Source organism: Toxorhynchites rutilus, chromosome 2 (assembly GCF_029784135.1).
Source record: "Toxorhynchites rutilus septentrionalis strain SRP chromosome 2, ASM2978413v1, whole genome shotgun sequence".
NCBI classification, from domain to species: domain Eukaryota; kingdom Metazoa; phylum Arthropoda; class Insecta; order Diptera; family Culicidae; genus Toxorhynchites; species Toxorhynchites rutilus.
This window is the reverse complement of record NC_073745.1, coordinates 21,199,981-21,216,637: the sequence shown is the minus strand read 5'-3', so window position 1 is coordinate 21,216,637 and position 16,657 is coordinate 21,199,981. Positions and strand designations below refer to the sequence as shown.

At 36.8% G+C, this 16,657-nt stretch overlaps 1 protein-coding gene across 2 annotated transcripts in view; it reads right to left on the bottom strand.

Annotated features, from left to right (window-relative positions):
- LOC129767210 (sarcolemmal membrane-associated protein) overlaps positions 1 to 15,845 on the bottom strand; it is a 64,533-nt gene extending 48,688 nt beyond the window's left edge. Inside the window, exons 1-2 of one of the 2 annotated variants that reach the window (XM_055767863.1) lie at positions 15,626 to 15,845; positions 14,815 to 15,253 (exon numbers count right to left, since the gene is read on the bottom strand). The gene's annotated coding sequence lies outside the window, so the exon portion shown is untranslated. Of the gene's footprint in view, positions 1 to 14,814 lie in introns of both variants that reach the window. The other variant, XM_055767862.1, reaches the window with a different exon arrangement.
- Positions 15,846 to 16,657: the final 812 nt, after the last annotated feature.

Below are 16,657 nucleotides of genomic sequence, written 5' to 3'. Positions count from 1 at the left end.
ATAAAAGAAGGATAATCGTGATAATATGGAAAACCTTACCTTTGCCTTCGATGACAAATGTGAAATAACAAAAAACATTTTTTTTTTGATTGTCTAACTGTTCTATGAACAGTTTGAACAGGCGAACGAGACATCACTGATTGACTCCAATACTTGGTTGGTGTTAAGTCAGACCGGACTATGTGACATTTTTTATGATTTCGAGAAAAATTAACTTGAAGTACGTACACTGAAGTCGCTTTTTACGCGGTTTATTTTTACGCGGACTTCAGGAATTACGCAGTTTTTTTACGCGGATTCCGAAATTTACGCGATTTTTTTTACGCAGCACGTATCAACTGCCAACAAATTCAATGTGCTTATTGGTGTGATTTCTCGCGAAATAACTTGGTATTGTATCACAGATTAGTAGCGGAGGAATAAAAGAAGATACAGATATCATGATAACAGCATACAAAAAAAAGTTAATCAATTGTTAGAACATGGGTTGCATTTTTAATTAATAATTCACTGTTTGTTAGATTTTTATGTTGATTTTGAAATTAACCCGGTTTATTTTCATGCGGATTTTGGAATTTACGCGGGTTTTTTACGCAGATTTCGGAATTTAGGCGGTTTTTTTTACGTGGTTTTCTTTTACGCGGTTTTCGTTTACGCGGCACGTATCCCCCGCGTAAAAAGCGACTCCAGTGTACTATATTTTTATACTATATTTCAATTTTGAGACTTGGTCCCCTCTGACTTAAGGGGGTATTCTAGTCTAGAAATCTGAAAAAATCGAATTTTTTTTTACCATATTTCTGTAGTTTAGGCATTCAAGAATATACTCTAGAAAGGACTTATCGAAAATCCTATTATTTACCTAGTTAGAGCCATCTTAGTGATGTGGTATCTAACCTGTTACGGCCATCACAATGAACTTCAAACGCGTTTCTCTCGGAACTAGTTTTTTTTCTAACTGGCGTACACGATATCTCAAGTTCTACTGAACCGATTTATGTCAAATTTATATGAAAATAATCTGCATACATCTCTCTATCGCATGAACCAATAAAAAATTATAACTTTTTAATTTTACTATTTTTAAAAAATCGATAAACGCAAGAAAAAACGTTTCAAACAGCATTTTTGTTTTCAAACGGCCGCCATTTTGTTAAAACCCATGTTTTTGACTTGTCCGAGGTTCATGCCATAGCGACATCTTTACTGATTCAGAATCTGTTCGATTTTTTTGTTTCAGATAACCAGAAGGACTGGAATCGTGTACGCCATGGCACAACTTTTTTTTGAACACCCTCACTTCACCAGCATGTAACTATTCTAATTATGAATATTTTTTTTCCGTCCTATTTTTGTTTTATTGTTGAAAGATAGATAAACGAATAATGACATAATGGATAGTAAAAATATTCTTTGTTTTATTTTTACGGAGTTCGAAAAAACGTCCGAAATTCGTGTCTCTACACTAGAATACCCCCTTAACACCGACCATTTGATCTTCACCACAGATATCGCATAAGCAAATACATTCAATTGTGACAATTATGTCCCCACCACGCACTCATTAATTTAGCCAATCACGCCTCTGAACATCCGCATTTTAAACTAACGTCAAATGTAACTGTTCATGGATTCTAATTATGGCCCGATAGAAGACTGCCTACGACGCAAAACAAATCATGCTGATTAAATATTCGCAATCAACCGTGCGCGCGTGCGGCTAAAAGACCCCACGAGTCAGTTCGGCTGTTTTGTTGCTCGAAATATGTTTCTTTTCGTTGCGGTGCGAACAACCTATGGAAATCTGACCACATTACATCAGCGCGATATAAATTACAAAAACAAACATCATACAAGCAGCAGTTCCTTTTTATCGAAAATCCAGACGATTTGAAAGCAAATCACGTTATAAACGGACTAGATGTCTACAACAAGAGTGCAACCTGTATCTAGCATACGGCCGACCAGCAGAAGAAAAACGGAAACTAAGTCCCTGCCTTTGGCACGCAAAGGCTTTCCATCTGTTCTCGACCCCGAAGGACGCGGAGTGCGTTGTTTAGTCTTATGCACAGAAACGCCGCCCCACCTTCAAGTCACTGCTGCAACGGGGAGCTGGAAAAATATTCAACTTGAGTTTTGAAATGTCATTACGAAAACAAACAATCGTGAGCGCTGGAATGTATAATCGGAGCAAACTGCGTTCCGCGTCGACATTAGGTATGCTTCAATAGTCAGAGGGTTATAAATAATAATGTCGATTGGTAAACATTTTGTGAACTGATTCCTTAGTAGCGACCATCACTCGAGCTGTTTCGAGCTGAAGTGCTACATCTACAAGAACATGGTTATTTCCTGGGCAACACTGATGTTTATATAGGAAAACAGTTGAAAATTTTGAGTGGTGCATATAGAACTCGTTCATCCGAGAAAGAAAAACTCACCGAACCACAGCGAAGTGTGAAAACAAGCGTCAAATTCCGCGGCAAATGGGACGTGTGTGCGAAGGAGCTTGCGGTTCCGCGATCAACAACAGCTACAATAAAGCTATCGTCGTTAATTGTAAATTGACATAAATCATTGCCACCACCCAACTCATGATGCCTCGGATGGAGAAGGCGGAGTGGGGAGGGGGGGAGGTGTTGAGAAGGCGTCTCGCCCTCAGTGTCTGCGGCTTTTAATCGTGATTCCAGAGTTTAAAGGCCACTTTCTCATCCGCAATACAACACGCACACAATATTTAAAGTGGTAATCAGCAGTTGAGGGAAATGTCTTATTTTTTTGTGTCGTTACGCTGAAGTATAATGCTCCTAAGCGCCAACAATTGTTCTCTGTGTATCGCTTGGAAGTGATCCAAATTTTGCATTCCTCTGTTAGTGGGCGGTTGACTCATCCCTTCTCGTGCTTTATGCATCGGGAATAGAAATAGAAAAAGCTTTAAACTATTAGTTTAGGGAAAAAGTTATCCACCATGTTCTCGTTTGCTGACTGTTTAAGCCTGAGCCCAAAATTTTATAGTAACTTAGGAAATAAATTTCTGATATTCGCAAGGCATGAACCCACCGTGCAATTACTACAATCGTTAGCAGCTAGGATACGAAAGATCAGCCCATAAAATATCGATCGCTTTCACGATCGTCGATAGGGTCGAGGATAAGCAATAAAGGGCGAACACGACATTATTGCGACACCGAAAATGTCATGCCAATTTTCTTATAATGTTTAGAATCAAACCAAAATTTTAGGGTAGTTTTATACATATATTTACTTAAAAATCAAAAGAAAAGTTAATCGATGGAGCCTTCAGTGTAAAATTGAACGCATTTTCGCTTGATGCCCTCCATCAAAGTATTTACAGTGTCATCCGGTACCAGTTTCTCAGTTTTTTTTCTTTCTGTTCCTTGTATGTATGTAGTCCAGCTCTCTTCTTTGCATTCTGGAAGTAGCTCTGCGACATGCCGATCTTTTTAGCCAAATCACGGCTTGAGACGTTGGGATTGGCTTTAATCATCTGCTTCATCTTTCCCTCCGTCTTTTTGTTCTCCGGTCCCGGTTTTCTTCTTCGGTTTAAAAATAGTCCAACCTCAACCGCTCCTGGAACCGCTTCAACACTCTGGAGACGGTTGAATGGTGAATGTTCAACATTTTTCCCAACTGCCGATGCGACAGGTCAGGAAATTCCAGGTGTTTGGAAAGAATTTGTTCTCTCGACTCGCGTTGGTTCACCTCCATTTTCGTTGAATCGAAAAACACGACTTCGAGTTTGACAGCATGTAGACAATACACATCAATGAGAAAGTGTGCAAAAATTTGGTTGATTTATACCCAATGGTAAAAAAGTTATGCCCTGTTGAATGTGTCGCAATAATTTCTTGTTCGCCGTTTAGAGAACAGGAGATTAATTATTTATTGCGATAGATAGACTTAAGTCAGATGAAAATAAAATCTCGAACGAATTCACAAGTCGCGTTTTCTGATTGAAACCGAAAAATAGAAGTGCATGTTCAAACATTCTTTAGTGATCAATATCTTGCGTAATATCGATCATACAACTTCAAGCTTAGGCTCGTTGTAAAGGTTGCATTTCGCACTTATAAAAATCTTTTACTGTTTTTTGTTCCTTTCAGTTGTGAGTTACAGGGTATTAACAATGGAGGTCAACAAAGAGAAAATTCGGTACATTTTACACTTTTTACATTTTATTTTCAATTTTTTTTTTAATTTTTCTTTCATTGCAAAACACTAAATTATGATCTCCACTGTCAACAAATGGACCGTTTGAAGCTAGCGATTGACTGGAAATGTTCTGAATTAGCTGACAGAAGAGGTGTTGTGTTACATCAAGAAAACGCGAGGCCACACCATTCCGAGAGCTCGATTGGGGTGATTTAATGCATCCACCAAATAGTTCGGACCTGACACCAAACGATTATCACCTTTTTCTTGGTAAATTTCCAGAGTGACAAGAAGTTGGGATTAGGAGAAGATTGTAAAAATATATTGCTACGGTCTTTCGCTGATAAGGACCAACAAAACAATGATAAGGTCCAACAAAAGGGTGTATATTTGACCCAAATCGGACAATCCGAAGCATATTAAAAATAGTTTTGAATTTCACCTAAAAATAATGGATAACTTTTTCCCCAACCTAATATTAACTATAGAGCAGTTCCACGCCAGATCGATCGGCCACCGCCACGGCACTCTCCGATTTTTTAAATCTTTGTACATAAGATTGTATCTACCTGAAACTGCAATTTTTATTATCATATGATCGTTTTTTATTGTAAAATCATTGCAAAATCCAGTGGCGTCTCGTGAGTAAATTGACTAGTTGTGCACCTACACGGTGAACGAGAGAAACCCAAAATTTGCTAAATTTCTGTTCAACATTGCAAAAGAAAGGGGTTAGTTAGTGCTCGAATATTGCGGATTGACTGAACTATCTCGTGTTTCCTCATATTTCAAACATTTCTGAGTCTAATTCTTATTTTGAGCTATTTTTCATAATCGTGCGTAGTAGATTGTATATAAATTCAATATTACATTGCATAAGTTTAGATGTGTAATGGAGTGCGTTAGAATATTTCTTAAACATAATATTAGAGAGATTAGAGTGTTTGCAGAGTCAAATTATGTTTTTTATCAAATTTCTTCTGGTGATACGGTAATGAAATTTAAATCGCAAATCGGTCGCAACGAGCTTTTCCAAAAAATTGCTCTGATGTTGAAGGTCAAGAAGGGATTTGTTCTCAATAGCCATAATCACAATCTCCCATCGTTGATCCTAAGTAGGTTTTCAGTCTACGAAGAATCGAAAAACTTTGTTCAATCGATGCTGTGGTTAGAGGAAGCGTTAGTATAAGCTTTGCGAATAAAACAATTTCCGGAAAATTATCGTCAAGCTTGCTACCGATCAGTGTTTTTATAATCTCCGGTATTTTCTTTTACGAAAATTCTGGTTTCGGATAGAACACTCGCTGTTCATTTCCTAATTTCACTTTGTCAAAATTAGAGTTCTCCTTTTTGTAGCGTATGGTACCAAATATCGGTAAATGAGAAATTTGAAACGATTTAAGAAAATTGTATCAAAATCCAGCATGTATACTTGCAGCTCTGGTGGAAATAAAATATTATTACCATCCCACTTTGTGTCGCCTCGATACAATCCTTCCAGACAAGTAGAAATTTCTTTATTATATGTTTCAACTATGTTGATCATCCTAGAGCTGTACTGCCGTTCTACGTCGTTCTAGTTGTCCCATGTTACCTTTTGACGATTTTCATTTTTGTTTTTATGCATAATCTTACGGAAAACACAAAAAAAACATATAGTTTATTCCCAACTTTTAAAAAAACATCAAGTTCAATTGTCCCATGTTGATATTCTATTCATAACTGTCTCACCATGTATTTTTGTATTTTTCAAGTACAAGAATTTCATGTCACACTTTCAGCAGGCCTAATGCACTCATTTCTGGTTTGGAAGAACGAACTAAATCTCAAACAAATAAGAAAAAGTTTAACAGAACACGTGTACACCTTGTTTTTTTTTATCCCATTTATTTATTTATTAGGCTCATTAGCATTTTAGCTGTAACAGAGCCGGGTTTTAATCGTGTACATGTACATATGTTTATGTTTCTATAAACTGTAAATTACACAGTAGTTAGTAGTAGCCATTTAGGAGTTAAGTTTTCTGTTCCATTACATTATGGTAAGTTACACAGTAGTAGCCATTTCGGCGTAAGGGTATTCTTTCTGTTCTTCCATTGTTCAGCAGACCGGACAGCGGAGACAGACAGTTGATATTGATCATTGTTGGGTTATTAATAGAACAGCAGCCCGATGTTTCTTGCAGAGCAGAGCAGTTGTATGGATGAATCGATCTAATTTCGACCGTGGATCGATCTCCATCGCTGATGATGTTTGCGTGGACGTAGTTATTCTATAACAACACAAAGATGGTCAATTGAGGGCCCTGAGTTTGAACTCACGACCGATCGCTTAGTAAGCGAACGCGTAACCAAGTGGCTACGAAGACCCCCTGTGTACACCTTGTTAGCGAATGCCTAATAACAATGAGATTTATATTCTGCGAAGGTGTAGCAGATCACTCACTTCATCATAAAACGATGTTTCTATGCATAATCTTTCGGAAAAACACAAAAAAAAAATTGTTTGTTCCCAGTATATCAAAAAACAACATCAAGTTCAATTGTCCCATGTTAATATTCTAGGCATAACAGTCCCACCATGAATTTTTAAACCCGTAATCAAATTTGATTGATTCAGAGAGGGGATCTCGTCACATTTCAATAAACAATAGTATAGTGTTTATAAAAAACCCGGTGTATTGCTGAATTGAAATGCTTAAAGCTTTTGGTAGATAAATATGAGCGAAAACGTTGATTGCGTTTTTCTCAGTTGCTGATTTTGGAACATGGGACAACTATGCGTAGAACGGCAGTGTAGGCCCACTTGACTTTGCACAAGGTCGGGATCTTCTGCTGCATAAATTTCTTCAACTCGTAATCGCACTTTGGGCTTCGGATGAACTAAGAACTTTAATGCGATGGCGTCAGTTTGATGCAATGAGACATCAGCGAGTAAGTAATTTGGTCGCGTCCACATCAATCCGAAACGAAGACATGTGATGACGCACAACAAGGAAGAACGAGCGATATTTATACTCTAGACAAATATTCCTCTTCGTTGCTCTTCGATAAGTTGCTCGATATTGACGGCACGGATGGGGAAGCTCATAAATCAGCAGTACAAATGTATGGGGAAATGGAAACGCTTATAGTTTTTATGAATTTTAACCATTTACACACCTGGGGATTGTTATGTGTAGCATATCAAAGAAATCTTAGAGGATTTCCGATTCGTTTGGTATGTAAATTGCCAAAATCCGTAGTTATTAACGTTAACTTTATTTCATAAAAATGTGACCTGTGTTTTCTGATTTGGCACCCTTAATGAAAGACGTAGTTCTACGTCAATAACTGTTACAAAATATTACTCAAAAATTGAATTATTGAATCAATGTTTCTATATGTTCCAAAATACATTGTCAGCCTACCAAGCTACGCTATAGGAATGAGGTTTTGCTATCCATCACACCAGAAGGGAAGAAAATTCCACCACATGTACGCTCCTAACAATCTCAATTGGTCGTCGTATGAATCATCAATCATGGGGGTAGCGACGAAACAGCGACATGACTCAATTTCTCTTCCAGTGGCTTGCATTAGAAAAAATGAGCGAAAATAAAAAAGAGCAACAATGTGAAAGCGAACAGAGCACAGCGAATGCATGCGGAAACTTTCCACGTTCAAATTCAAAGTTCCAAATCATGAGATTAAGCTTGCGAAAAGGCAAACTAACAAACCAAAGTGGAATAAAACATCCGACTAAATCTCCACCCTCGATTCTGCCATCCGTAATCATTTTTTTTGCCGCTATCCAAACGAAATGGCTTTCGAGGGATATCAATTTGATGTTGGACTCACGACTCCACAGCAGCAGAGAAAATTGCAGCATTTTCAGCCTTCGACGCGTGAAATGTCGGTTGGATTTTAATACCGATATTTTTAGCAGTTGCATTTTCTGTCGAATAAAAAAAAAGTATTGGCGTGAAGCGTCGAAATTCGCAAAGTGCACATCATTTTCGCGTTGCACGATTTGGCAGGCGCTGTAAACTCGCAACGTGGATGGGTTTGTTCCATCCAGAGCAGGGATGCCGGATACGAAAACATGGTCTTGTTTTGAAAATATTGGACTTACTGTGAAGAAATTAAACTCATTAACGACCAAGCTGTAAAAAAATTTACAAAATAAAAATTCAATTTGCAATATCCAAAATACATATTTTTAAATTTTTTTTTAAATTTTTTCATACAAAATAGAAGTCATGTTGAAAATTAAAAAAATGGGCCCAAGATGATAAAACTATTTTTGACGAACTTTGTGGAACATCGAATTTTTAGGAATTTTCTAAACTTCGAATTTTTGTACGTTAACAGTTATTTTTAGCCACAAATTATGAATCCTGATGTGATTTAAAACAAAACAGGTTATTATCAATCTCCTTCTAAATGTAGCCATTCTCGAAACATTTAAAAAATATTTCTAACTTATTGTCTTTTTTATAGTAAATAATCCCTTTTAATATGTTTGTCGTGTTATACCGTCATGTTCATGAATTTTTCTTATAATTTCCAACAACTTTGCCAAATACATCATCATGGTTCATTTTTTGACTCAAGCGTAACTTTTGAAAAGGGCGTATCGATTTGAGTAAGAGAAATCTTTGATAATTTATATCTCAAAAAATATGAGTCGTACCGAAATAGTGTGTTGGAAAGAGTTATAGAGTATTGTTGGCTTAATTTGAAAAAATATACACTGAGAAGAAAAATTAGTACTCTATTTTTTTATTTACAAAATAAAAATTCAATTTGCAATATTCAAAATACATATTTTTTAATTTTTTTTTTAGATTTTTTCATACAAAACAGAAGTCATGCAGAAAACTTAAAAATGGGCCTAAGATGGTAAAACTATTTTTGACAAACTTTGTGGAACATTGAATTTTTAGGAATTTTCGAAACTTCGAATTTTTGTATGTTAACAATCATTTTAGCCACAAATTATGAATCCTGATGTGATTTAAAACAAAAAAGATTATTATCAATCTCTATAATCTCTATAATAAATAATCCCTTTTAATAAGTTTGTCGTGTTATACCGTCATGTTCATGAAATTTTATGAATTTGCTTATAATTTCCAACAACTTTTCCAAAAACATTTCGGTACGACTCATAGTTTTTGAGATATAAATTATCAAAGATTTCTCTTACTAAAATCGATACGCCCTTTTCAAAAGTTACGCTTGAGTCAAAAAATTCCCAATTGCTGTGAAAAACTCATATTTCCTCTAACCCAAACGGGATAAACACTTTCATTGGAATCAAAAATACAAATTTTTAAAATCTGCATTTTTAGGACGATTTCATTTGGAATTGCTGTAATGCAACATGTAAACTTCTTATTCATTCGAACAACGGTTTATCACGACATTTTACATAACTGTCTATCAATTAAATTTCGGGACTCAAACTATATCTCAACCAGCAGGGGTGCCAATAATGTAATGATAAAATATTATAATATTATAGAGAATTTAATCAGACGTTTCATCTGTCAATTTTTGTTTTGTTTTGATTGTCAGATAACAAATACATATACAGTAGGGCGCCGATGTATGGGAAAAAATCGACCAAAAAACTTCAAAAAGTTACCCCATACAAAATGTTCACCACCTCGAAAAAACACCCTATGCAAAATTTCAGCCAATCGGATTTAAGGAAGAGGGGGCGCAAAGCGATCAAAATATGAGTTTTTTTTTTTTGAAAAACAAAAAAAAATCAACATTTCGCATTTCCTGTATGAAAAATCGATATGACGATTTTGATTAGCACCCTAAACCATACGTTTCGCCCCGTACTCCGAAAAAGCTGATCTTGCATGAGTCATTTCCCCCAGTGGCATTCGTTGAATGTATCTACGAATCATGACACAAACGAAGACGAGAGAGCTCTGCTTCGGTTAGCACTTCTTGATACACAAATATGCGAACTAGAACGTCATGATCGCTTTCGGTGGGAAATCAATTGTATCTCGCCGGTGCCGAAAATGAAATAGGGCCTGATCACGAACATCACTTCACGGTGAAAACGAAGTGAATCGTATACAACCTTATTACGGTTGCCACCGTGTATGTAGAATCCGGAAGAGTTCATCCGTCGTGACAACTTTGATGAACTCGGTGTTATTATGAATACCACGTTACTGTCATGTCACGGAGAAAAACAGGTATATTTGTCACTTGTGTTTTAAATGGTGAAAACTAGTCACGCGGAATTGAGTAAGCTTAATTTCATATTTATTTAGCTTTTTTGTAAACATTTTGTAACTAGTCTCGTGTTGTTTAGGAAAGAAAAGATAAACGAACAGTAATTTACCCTCTTGGTGGCATTTTAGACGGAATCAATTTGTTCATTTGGACTCGGACGATTATTATTGTTGGTTATGTATAATATTGATTTGTTAATATTGTGAGTATTGAATAATAAATTTGAAGTTTTTCCAATATTGTAGAGCAGTTTTTTGTAATTCAAACTATCGTATGATAGTTATAACGGACGATAGTTGTGAAGAATAAGGCCATTATTTTTTTCATTTTTACGTAATAAATATTTTCAAAGATATTGTTTTGAAGACATGCTTTGAATAAAAGAATATTAAAAAAGTGATAATAGATTTAAGAGCCAAATGAACTGCAAAGTTTAATAAATGTTTCTTAAAAACAAAGGACTGAACTGAACTGATAATAAGTTTCAAACAAGGATAAAATGAGTCTATCATTGCAAAGCGTTCACAAGATATTGTTTTGAAATTCTTTCTTCATAATTTTGATATCCGTCTAAAAAAAATCTGTATAACTTTCTGCTTTTAGAAAATTACTTGAAATCCATCAGATGTTTTATATGAAGATTATGTTTCTGACAGATGCTGTTAATCCGTTTCTGTTTGAATAATTAAATCAAACCTCGTGTCCCGTATGTCAAATTACACGAGAATAGGAAGAATACAGGGCTGGAATTCAGAATCCCATATGGAAGTAGCTCAGATTATACTGATCGTGAGGTGGATAAATTCGGGGTTTCTATGAGTTAAAGAAGGTATTATCATTCAACAAAATTGTAGAAATGGTTCTTACAAAATTATTCTAACCTTGACCTTTACTAAATGCTTCTCACTCTACAAACGAGTAAGACAGAGTTAACAAAAAGAGTATGCGAGATGCTCATTATTATACGTAATAGTCATGTTTTATCTTTAGAGTAATTTATAAAAAGAGAAAATAAAATAACATTCCCATATATTCAACAACTACATTGTTCACGATCAACCAAGTATTCATCCTCATCTTTGAACTAGCATTTGATTCAGCAGTCTAAAGCCAGCGCTACACGATGCTACGAACACCCTCGAATGCTGGACGCTCGATGATTCGACGCATCGTGTAGTCGACTGACGAGCTACGAACCTCCAATGTCGAGTGTCGAATATTCGCGTTGGAAGGTAATCCGTTCGTTGTGGATTACCTTCCAACGCGAGTGGCACGAGTCAAAAGATTTTTGTCATTCGTTGATTCGACACTCGATGACATTCGATACACCGCTAAACGATTCGTCCGAATCCATCTTTGACAGATTGGTTTGTTTACAAATTTTAGATGAAGGAACTATGAAGTTGATTCATAAAATTCAAAATATTCGGCAAAATACTGCAGTTTAATAATGTTGATTTCAACCATTTTTAATTTACAGCCCGATATCATTACAATTGCTACGCCAGTTTCCTAACGTTTTTGATGGTAAACAAAAACAATAAACATTCAATCCAAATACTCGCCGATTGTTCGGACCGATTGCATTGAATCGAACATTCACTTCACCGTGTAGCAGCACATTCGTCACAACATTTCACAAACATTCATCGAGTCAAATGTTTGAGTCCAACATTCGAGTGAAACGTGCAGCGCCCGCATAAGGTACGCATGAATCGTTTTTTTATTGTTTCATTAGGGTGCCCATTTCCATTTTAGGGTAACCCGAAAAATAATTATATAGTTATTTTTACCAAAACAGACTTTTTTTTCAAAAATTCATAACTTTGGAACTACATACTTGACCGATTCAGATTATCGACATATCAAATTAAAACCAATGAACTTTGAGTTTCCTTTGAAAAAATATTACACTTTTGAAAAAATAGAATTTTGTTTTCGTATCATTGATTGTATTTTTTTTATAGTTCACATGGCCTCAGGACCAAGGACGCTGTTTTTTTTATTTTTCTAGCAAGCTGAGGAACATATCCAAAAATCAGGAATGTGTCATTCTTCGTTTTTGAGTTATGATTTTTCAAAGTTAACATGTTTTTAGTCTTCGTTCAATATCCATATGCGACTAGACTAGTTATATATAGGGGGTCTTCGTAGCCACTTGGTTACGCGTTCGCTTACCAAGCAATCGACCGTGAGTTCAAACTCAGGGCCCCCAATTGACCATCTTTGTGTTGTTATAGAATAACTCGTCCACGCAACCATCATCAGCGATGGAAATCGATCCACGGTGGAACAAAGATCGATTCATCCATACAACTGCTCTGTTCTGCAAGAAACATCGGGCCGCTGTTCTATTAATAACCCAACAATGATCAATATCAACTGTCTCCGCTGTCCGGTCTGCTGAACGATGGAAGAACAGAAAAAATACCTTTACGCCTAAATGGCTACCACGGTGTAATTTATTATAATGTAATGGAACAGAAAACTTAACGCCTAAATGGCTACTACTAACTACTGTGTAATTTACAATTTATAGAAACATTAACATATGTACATGTACACGATCAAAACCCGGCTCTGTTATAGCTAAAATGCTATGAGCCTAATAAATGAATAAATGGGATAAAAAAATAGACTAGATATAGATCTAGTCCAGATTTTTGGATATGTTATGTAAAAAATCCTCAGCTTTCAAGAAAAATATAAAAAAACATTGCGCCCTTGATCCCGAGACCATGTAAACTATAAAAAAACAAATACAATCAATAATCAAGAAAACAAAATATTATATGAAATCGGGGTTTTAAAAAAAAGTTTGATGTCAAATGTCTTCAAATTGCATGGAACGTCGAGATTTACTGTGATCTCAAAAAAAAAAAAAATTGTCAAAATCGACACTGTGACTTTTTTGTTTTCTTCGGAATACAAGGTGAAACGTATGGTTTAAGGTGCCATTAGAAATGACCATCTCGATTTGTGTTGTAGACGTCGAAATTTGAGTTTTTTATCACCCAATCGAGGAATACATGAAATCGGGATTAAAAAAAAAATTATGCCAAATGTCATGAATAACGTCAAGATTTACTGCCATCTCAAAAAAATCGTTTGTCAAAAATTAACTTTTCATACGGATCAACGCAGAGCCGGAAAGTCAATTTGTGACAAAAAAAAATTTCGGCATATCAATAAATCTCGACGTTTCATGCAATTTAAAGACATTTGGAATCATTTTTTAACCCCGATTTCATGTACATCAAATCTCATGATCAGCTGAATGAACAGATAAAATGTCATGAAAGACGAAAGTCCAAACGGCCTGTCCTTGTGCTGATGGCCAATCAAATAAACTAGGAAAAAACTAACTAAATTAACTGAACATAAAAATTCTTATAAATTCGTAGGAATTGTATTTAATTGCATACAAGTCAAATAAATCCGTAGATCTGCTTATCTACCAAATTTCTGGCATCTCTGACTGCAGGTTTTGGCAGATTTAGGCATTGTAAATCCACACAACTTCTGAGGGGTGCTTGTTTATTATGAGCAAAATGCTTATCAAGAAAGATTTAAAATTGCTTATCAACTACTGCCAAAGCGAACATGGATGGGACGATGTTCCAATACAAGCGAGTTTGTTTATTATTCGTGAACTCCGATAGCAAGTAGCATCTGCAGTCCAACCCTCAGCAACACTCAGTGCGTACGACGGAAGCGCAAACCAGACCATTTTGCTCGGAGAGAGACCGTGAACGTTTCCTCCGTTTAAGAATCCACTATCGGAGATGATCTGGCCAGCTCGATGGCTTGCATGAAGACACGGCCAATTGACCAATTAACCTCGAGCACAAATTGAATCAACCGAAGAACATGTTATTTAGCAAACGAACGAAGACAAAACTTCGAATCGCATAACGCACTCCGGGTGAGAGATAAAGTTGGTTGGGGTCCTTCCAGGAAAAAGACCCACACTCGAACGTAGGTAGAGAACCTGTTTTGATGCAAGTTCGCCCTGGGCATATATATGAATTTGTCGTAGTAGATTTCACCGCAGCAGCAGCGATCCAGCTTTGGAATTTTAGAGCCACTTAAAAATCACCTAATTTTCACCCACAGATTTCACGCAGTGCGACAGCGTTGCCATGGTGTGTTGACCAGCTAGTTTACCAGCACCTCCATGATAAGAGTATGCCATGGGATGGGGAAATAGAAAAGATTTGGCATCACCATCAAATCTCGAGACATATAACGTCTCGTTCCGCTCACAATCAAAAAGATGAATCCGATTTTGGTGATTACATTGTATGTGTTCAGTGGAAACGTCATTCGAAACAGAAAACTCTTGCTTATTTCTCTAACAATTTGATTGGCAAAAATGCATAACAAGTGTACATACCTGAACTGATCAAAAGTTTGATCGGTGGGGAGTTTTTCTCTGTCGTTTGTAGTTTTATTTTGCGCTCAGGAAACTGTAATACGCCGCCTTTCCTGATGATAGCGCTATCCTTTCTTTCTCCACATCCAAATCTTCCCTCAGGCTCTCCACTGCTGTTGTAATAAGCTGGTTATCCAAACAAAGCAGGCACTGAGAACGAACTGCTTTTTTCAGGGTTGATTAAAAAGAATACTAGTTTCCACTGAAATAATTTACAATTGATCCACAATGTTCACCACTTGACCAACATGTAACCTTTCCTCCGTTCTACTTTGACGAAATGGACACTTGCAATCTATCTTCTCTTTCGGACAGCTTTTTGCAGCTCTTCCTTGTATTCACTCCGGGAACTTCTGTCGAACAGATTGAATTTTCCTTTTTTCACTCAAACCGTGGCCTGCTGTGAATCAATTTCCAGATAAACTATCAAGTTGTTCACTCTCGAATAACACCCTCCAAGCAGTCGGTGAATAATCTTAGCAATCGAAAATTTGCTTCACTCCCCGATTCGTCTTGGGGCGTATATTCTACCTCTCGAAAACCTGTGCAGTCGCTTCTGCTGTTAGACACACAACCTTTTGCCCCTCTATTGGCAGCGCTCGGCACTGGCGACTGGTTTCACAATCGAATGGGCGACAGCGGAACAGAATATCAAAATATATATATTCTCCGAACGGAATGAGAACCCTAGACGGCCTATCGGAGCCCGATCGATTTCTGTGCGCGGGTGCAAATGCTAAACTATACACTTCTGCCGAAAAATCGAAAATACCTTCCGTCGAGAGTGCCTTGATGACGGGGAGGCTGCTGGAAAGTATTTCTATTCCGTATCTTTCCTTTTTTTTTTTTCTTCACTCGATCGTACCCACAAAATCAACTCTCACTTCTTTTCACTAGATGACTCGAATTGACAACAAAAAAGAATATAAGTAACGCACACAAGAGGAACGGAGCACTAGACTGTGGGGACACGACTCTTGGACTTGTAAAAGCTGCAACGACGATTCGTTCACTTGCTCCACTGTTGCACCACTACTAACGCAGCATCCTAGAGAAAATTCATGTGTGCGTTTAAAGTTCTGCAAATACAAAGAGTTTTGACAGTCAGATGACATTGGTGCCGTGTGGTGTTGGTATGGAATCAATACCCAAAGCTGATTTACCAAACCTTTTATTGAGCCACTATTTGCAATGCTAAAGGTACTCATACGCTATTTGACCGAAGCAGAATGTTTGACACTTTTTGACAGTTAAAATCTGATTAACGTGTGTTGATGGTTTTCAAAATTGCTGTTCAGCCATTACATAGTTCAATTTCACAGCGGTAAATTTGATTTACTATCAAACGGCTAATATTTTCCGAAGAAGAGAACAACAAAAAATTCATCAACTTTTGAATGGTGTTCGCTCGTAAAATCACTGCTCGAATAGCTGAAATTAGGATTATTAGAAGATTTGTTAGAATATATTTGTTGACTCATCTCAAGGTGAAGATCGTTTTTCGATTTATTATGCTCATCGCTGTTCTTATAGATACTACTATTATTGGATTTGCAGGAGGACGACCTCAATTCACTTAGAGGAGCTGTTTCCAGGCTTTCGTGGCTTTTCTTGGTGACTGAAAATGCCCAATGTTCATCCCACTACATCCTGGACAGTTCCCCTGAACTAGTGCAAAGCAGAAAAACGATCCATGACAATAGAATTCCTGACCCGAACAGGAATCGAACCCGAAGCTCCCATCTTGGCAAGCGCAACGCTTACCACTAAGCCATGGGGACCACTACATAGATAGAGTATTGTT